This window comes from Hippocampus comes, unplaced genomic scaffold, assembly GCF_001891065.2.
Source record: "Hippocampus comes isolate QL1 unplaced genomic scaffold, H_comes_QL1_v1.1 scaffold39, whole genome shotgun sequence".
Taxonomy (NCBI): Eukaryota; Metazoa; Chordata; class Actinopteri; order Syngnathiformes; family Syngnathidae; genus Hippocampus; species Hippocampus comes.
Genome location: NW_017842054.1, coordinates 4,133,639 through 4,140,840, shown reverse-complemented (window position 1 = coordinate 4,140,840; position 7,202 = coordinate 4,133,639). Strand labels below are relative to the sequence as shown.

Sequence of the window (7,202 nt, the reverse complement as noted above, 5' to 3'; positions counted from 1 at the left end):
CGATCCCTTTGCTGGAATTAAATGAAAAGAATCAACTTAGAGCATGTCCCTTTGAAACCGAGAAAGGGAAGCCTATGCGATTTGATTTGCTGTTATTGGATGAGCAGGTGGGTCTTTAGTTGCGGTTGTGGGGTCCAACGTGAAAACAATTTGCCTTGGAGTGATACGCGGCGGGGTGAAGAGGTGTTGCCGTGTTCTCTGCTACTGAGCTACTCAATGGAGGGATCGTACAGCCGCGACGTGAGGGACGCCTGCGCAGTGGAACGAGCCAATCGCATTGAGGAAAAAAGAAGAAAAATAATAATAAATCAACCTCTTTGAACAGAAGTTTTAATAAACCAGAAGGCAAATTCGAGATAATAAAATGTATGAATGCTCACGGATGGATGCTCCCAAGTCAAACTGTCGCCTTCGTAAAACCATGATTAACTTTGTCGGCCATGTTTAGCTAGCATTCTGAACTGTCTTACAGGTGTAAAAAGAAGTGCTGCATTTGTTTAAAAGAGGCCTCATGATGTCACCCCTCCCCCCCAAATGTTTCCTTCTCGCACAAGTGTAAAAAGAAGTTAACCACTGTTAAGCGAGTCTTGCAAGCAAAACCCGCTTTCTTTGGAAAAAAGCCTGCGCTCCACTGCGGCTCCGCCCCAGGTTCAAAACGAGCCTTGTAATCAAAATGGCGTGTGGAGAGAGACAGTAGCTCAATTGGAACATGTGTCACCAAAAAAGGCAAAGAAAAAAAGCAAAACGTGCTAATTTACTTCTTTAACGCTCGCTGAACTGACTTTTTTTCTAAATCTTCAGTTTTTTTCTTCAAAATGTTGGCCAAACGCCAACACCCGACGGGCGTTGGCCTCTGGGGGCTTCCACTGTATTAGCAGCATGCAAATGTGATTTAACACGCAATAAAAGCACCAAATGCAAAAAAAAAAAAAAAAAAAAAAAAAGATGAATAATAATTGATCTCGCCTCCCAGGCATTAAAAAAAAAAAAACATGTTTACCTGCTCACTTGACGAAGGTGTCGGGAAGCGGCGGCGGGGTTTTTTTTTCCCAGCATCTTGCGTGACTTTGCAGCTCAGCGCACGCCGTGAGGTGAGAGCCGGCTGAAGTTTAAAGCACTCGTCACGTACTCCTCCCGCGATAATCACACCAGAAACGGCGTGCGGTGCTGTTGAAAAAACAAAAGAATCAATTTTAGGTGTCGCCGCATTTAAAAACACCAATTAAGCACATCACACTCCCGGCCTGGAACGCGGGCGTCATTGCGGCTTAGGAAACACAGAGTAGCTTGTGTTTACACGTGTGTGCGTACGCGCGTTTTGGGGGAAAGAAGTGAATATATGACTGGAAGAAGAATATCATTTGGCAAATTGTTAATATAGACTTAGTTGATTGGTCCATCTTCTGATTTTGTTTGTTTTCTAACTCGCTGATCCGTGATCAGTTCCAAAACTCTGGTCGGATCAATATTTTTGGTCACAAATCTCATTTTACAGTCTTTTTATTGCTTTCAGATTCAACCTGAACAGTATTTCGGCTTAGGAAACACAGAGTAGCTTGTGTTTACACGAGTGTGCGTACGCGCGTTTTGGGGGAAAGAAACGAATATACGACTGGAAGAATAATATCATTTGGCAACTTTTTACTGACCTTCGCGCGCACTTTTGATCGGCGCTCCACGATCTCCCCGACATGTGTTGACTGGGCAGGCTGCGGTCATGCTGACACCCTGCGAGGGACACGAGGCTAATTATACAGGTCGGCGACGGCGAAGACGTGACCGCCGTTGGCCACGTTCGAGCCTTTGCGATTTCATCTGGCCCGACAAAAGTGACATTCCGTGCATTGTCTAGAGCGCTTGTCCCGCGTGAGCCGACATCGTGTATTTTCAACGAGCGCCGTGGCTTTGCCAAGTCCATTTAGCTTAATGCTAACAACGTCGGGCTAACCAATAGCACGATTCCGGACGGTTGAACACACATACAAGGGCCGATAATATAACAACACTCACAGGCATATATTCTCTATCCTCTGCAGCAAACATCACTCAATGTGACTTACTGAACAATTGTCACCTTCTTCTACACGTATGTCTGTACTACAGTGCCCCCATTTGGCCATAACAGAAGTTGCGGCACCATGTCCACGATAATTAAGCCCAAAAAAAGGCTCGCCTCTTTTTCTTTTTCTTATTTATTATTATCCGCAAAATGAAACATAACAGCAAAAACAATCTTGTTGACTCCAGGGACGTTCTCAGCTGCCGTTGTTAATAAATCGAGGTTTCTTAGCATGTAGCGTTTTTCAGTGGGTGTCAATTATGTGCAAATTTTGCCTAGTGGTGGGCTGGGTTGGTCCCAGGTCAGATCAATTTTTGGTCACAAATCTCATTTTACAGTCTTTTTTTATTGCTTTCAGATTCAACCTGAACAGTATTGAAAGTTTAACGCGTATGACGGCCAGCCAGGAAAAAGCAGCGGAAAAGACGGCCAGAGTGAAAGGGGCCAACGAGTCTGGGATGCTATAAGTTCCACCGTCAGATCGCATACTTTCAACATATTTGATTTCATATGAACCACAAAGTGGGTGGGGGGGGCACGACCGCCCGTCACCTTGCGCCGCCATATCCACCGCAACACTACCAGTCCAACAACAACCGCCATCTTCCCGCTAATACAGAGCACATCAAGAGACTATCGATTGGGGGTTACTTTGCCAGATCACAAACCCCCACCAGCCCCCCCACCACCCTCGTACTTTTTTCCCCCTCCCACAGGACACGCAGTTCAGCGCCCCCTTCATGCTGGTCGGCGCCTGTCTTTTTAAATATTCATGACAAAGGTTTCTTCCTTTTACGCTCCTGCAGCTGAATTTCTAATTGGCTCATCATAAGACGTACGACATGCCCTTAAGCGCGACCGTAGCGCCGGTCATCTCCAAATGGGAATCGTCTGCAATTCAGCCACGGGGCTAATTAGCGATTAGCATGTAATGTTTAGATGTTGTTGTTTCTTTTTTGCCATTCTTTTTTTTTTTTTTTTTTTAACCTGGCAGGCCAAGGGGATGCTTGAACCCCGTGCTTAAATCGCTCCTTGCCGCCTTTGAAGCTTCAAGAGTTGCCCGTCCACATCATAATGACTGGGAGGAGAGCGCCAAGCGCTGCTCCCGTGTAACAACATAATCATCAATTAAGGCAGGGGAAATGGCAAGAAGTGGCTATTTTAGCTCATTAAAAAGGCCGAAAAGAAAAGGTGTGTGCGTGTACGTGTGCGGTGGATTCCTATATATATTTTACTCCCCTCTGTCAATTGCCATCTTTTAGGCTGATTTTGTCTTTCATGACGAGCGAAAAGCCTGCAAATGTAATTCAGGCACTCAGCGGCAGACGCTCCTAATAAGGGTTAAAATATGAATGACATTTTGCTCCCAGACGAGGTGGCATGGAAATTGGATTGCCGCTGATTTGCTGCCTATTGTCTACCACCTCTCATGTCTGTGAATTATTCCAAATGTAGAGGTTTTTTTTTTTTTTTCTTTTTCTTACCTTACCTCGCCCGCCATTATGGCTCAAATGAATGTCACGGGATAAGAATAACAGCGGGAATTTTACCCCGCAACGAATGCGTTTGTTTTTAAACTCCGATAACATCATGAGTTTCACGCCATCCGGCGCAGGTGATGTTATTTAAATGAAAGCAGACACCATAAATTGAATTAGCGGCTAACAAGCTGTCACTTGCACATCCTTCTCCCCACCGCTCTTTAAAAGAGTCACAACAAGCATCTATTTGGTCCAATAAATGACGTTTATTTGATATTGCGGGATACCCGGTGGCTAATCAGGACCCGTGTGATACATCATGACGGCGGAGCCACAACAAGGACGTACAGTAGCTCATGTCTTCCGCGGCGTTGCAGACATTAAAAAGAATAGCAGATTCCCCCAACTTCTTTGAGGATGCGCTCGCTGCCTTTGAGAGAAGGCTTCTTTTGAGCATATCCAAACGTTTTCATCTCGCTCATTTTTCAAACCCCCCAACCAACCACCCACCCACCCTGGCTTCCAATCTGTTTTTGGAGCGGGAATGCCGGACCTCCGCACAAACCAGCGTTGAGGCCAAAGTCAACGCGAGTGCAAAGATGGCTGCGAAAGGCCTGATTGAGGAAGCGCTGCTGTTTTCGCTCAAGCGCCACCGCGGCATTCACCCTGAAACATCCACCCATCCATTTTCCGATCCGCTTATTGTCACGAGGGTCTCGGGTTGGGCTGTAGTCGGGTACACCCTGAACTGGTTGCCAGCCAATAGTAGGGCACTCACAGACGAACGACCGTTCGCGCTGACAATCACACCTAGCGACAATTTAGGCTTCCATTAGCCTGCCATGGATGTTTTTGGAATGTAGGAGTACCCGGAGAAAACACACGCAGAAGTGGAAATATAACCCAAGGTTGCTCCATCTGAAGTGATTCTCAAATGAGATTGCGGATCACCTGCCTTCACTTTAGTGAGCCTTATTTTCCTCAACTGACGTGTGTTATGAACGACCACTATTTGTTGACGTGGTCAATAAGTCAGTGGAGTCAAAAACGTAATTAGACTCCACCAAAGCTTTGTAATAACATAGTAATAAAAGAGTAATAAACTGTTATAACGCAGTATGGAATGAAAAGCCTGCAAATTGTATGAAGGTGCATACAGGAGGTGTACTCGCCCTTCAGTATGCAGACTTCTCTCCCGCCCCCTTTTCCATAATTGCTCATTAATGAGATGGAAATATATTTCTGCCACAAAGTTGGAGAAAGATGCAGCCGGCAAGAAAAGCTGTAAATCTAAACATTTGAAAAGGAATTAGTAACGGGAGCCTCCCATTCTTGTTCCCTGAAAAATTAATGCGCCGCATGTGATATTTATGACGGCGGCCGACTGTCATTCACTTTCGGCGAACGAGCAGAAATGAAAAGTGACAGCGGGCTCATCAAGAATGAATGCCATTGTATTCAACCAGGAGCGCACGACAAGAGTCGGATAATAATAAATAAAAAAATAAATAACACGACGCCGCCTTCCGCCGAGCTCGCCGAGATGCGCTGAATGAAGGAATGAGGCCAAGCGCGCGTCATAAAATGCAGAGCAAAGTCAAACTTTTATCCCGACGCCAATTTATTTATTTTTTTTGCCGCCGAACCCGGACTGCGGGGTTTAACAACACAAAAGTGACTTTTTGTTTTTGTGCTAGCTCAGATCCGCGCATAATTGCCGGCCTGCCTGATTAAAAGCGAGAGGTTTGGATCCGACTGCGCCGCCGCTAAATGGTCAGGTTCCCATGTGAGGCAAATAAATGAAATATTAGTTGATTACATATTTAAATCTCCCTCCCCGGGCTGTCTTCTCACCGCTTTTTTTCCCCGGCTTGGTTTGCATTATAACGTTCACCAAACTGTTTTCCCAACTAATGGCTCGCACCAACGTGGTCCTGTACGCTTGCCTCCCCCACCCGACGCATTTGGGTGGAGATTTTCCGAACAAATTACCGGCACGCCGAGGGAAGGCCTCACTCAGACTTTCCGAGGAGGCGGAAGGGAGGAATTCATCTCGGCGCTCTTACAAAAGTTGAATATTGCCCGCGGAAGGTCCGCTGGAGGCAATCAGTCAAACTTGTCAAGGGTGCAACATTTGGAAATCCATATCGCACCTCCATCTATTTTTTTTTTTTTTTTTTTTGTATTTTTTTTTTTTTTTTTTTTTTTTTTTTTTGTCCAGGTGACGGGCTCTGTCTTTTAACAGCCCTCGCCGGCATATGAAGTCCAAGGTCGCGTTTGAAATTCCGGCCCCGCTTTGCCGCTTCATAATCAAAGTCGTATCCGTCAAATCGCTGACGTCTCAAAACAAACAGGCGAGGACGCCGGGCGCGCGGGAAGCTTCGCGATAATGGCGGAGGGCAGCCCCGCCCCCCCCAACCCCCCATCGCCGTATCTCAGGTGTGTGATTAAAATCAATTAAATCACTCCTCTCGTGTCAAGCGGCCCGCGCCGCCCCCTCGAAACCAAATCTCCTGCCAAATGAAACGGCGCTTTAGGAAGACGAGGTTGGTCGTGGTCCTGTCGCGGCCGGGCTCAGATTCACAAATGAGATTAAGATCGGGCTGCGGAGGGATTTCAAAGGCCTGTTTTCCATAAGCGCATGAAACAGCCTGTGAAGCCCGACGAGCAGGCGACATTAAGGAGACTTGAAAGTGTCTGGAGCGCCCATCAGCTCCCAACATACCGTCGGAAGTAACTAGCTGGGAAGAGAGGCGCTGGGGTGTGTGGAAGGGGGCGCCGAGTGAGGGGGGGTGGGGGAGGGGTTATTTACCTGCAACCACAGTGCACCGGTTTCCTGAGTGGAAGTTGGAGGAAAAATACTAAATAAATAATAGGAGGGAAAAAAATGGCCAGTTGCTGCTGCTCCGCCAGCATGCCGAACATACAATGCAAAATGTTCCGAAAAAAAAAACAAACAAAAATATTATATATATAATATATATGGCCGCATTTTGCCATACAAGTACCATTTTCCCCCCATTAAACACTACATTTTACCATTGAAATGTTCCAAAATGCAATATTGTGACAAGAGACGATGACATTTTGCTACTGGACATTACACTGAACAAAACACAAATTTTCCACAACCACATTGCGCCACTTTCCCGAGTGAAACTTGAAATGGGGAAAAACAACAACACCACCACCACCACCGCCACCACCACACACAACCCCAGCATAAATTGCTAAAAAAAAGGCCTCAATCTATTTCCGACACAATATTACGGTTTGTCTGATGCATCCATTAATGAGTGATTCATCTAATATTTATATGTATTAAATTATGTGTTTGGAGTCAATACAGCCCTCACCGCAGACAAATTAAGCCATTTACCCACCATCAATATGGAATCGTTAGACGCCCTTTGTGTATTGTTCCACCCCCCACCCTGGTCGGCGGACCACCCCACTCGTCGCCACACACGCACGGCCAACGAGAGGCGAGGTGGGGCTTCTTTATGACCGGATCTGCTGATGGCATCTCCAGCGGGCCTGCCGGCCGGGCCCGACTCGCTCCCCTTTAGCCACATTAGGCAAAAGTGCTAAATCAAAGTGTGGAGTCAGCCCGCCGTGTGTTTAACACCCACCCCCTCCCCTCACTCTTGTCACCGATGACC

General features: G+C 46.6%; 1 long non-coding RNA gene across 4 annotated transcripts in view; it reads right to left on the bottom strand.

The window, feature by feature from the left end:
* The window catches only part of LOC109509971 (uncharacterized), a 79,885-nt gene that overhangs the window by 38,900 nt on the left and 33,783 nt on the right, over positions 1–7,202 (bottom strand). For all 4 annotated transcript variants that reach the window (XR_002167027.1, XR_002167028.1, XR_002167029.1 and 1 more), the window contains 2 exons: positions 1,650–1,728; positions 1,001–1,167 (listed from right to left, as the gene is read on the bottom strand). This is a non-coding gene — a long non-coding RNA (uncharacterized LOC109509971). The remainder of the gene's footprint in view (positions 1–1,000; positions 1,168–1,649; positions 1,729–7,202) is intronic.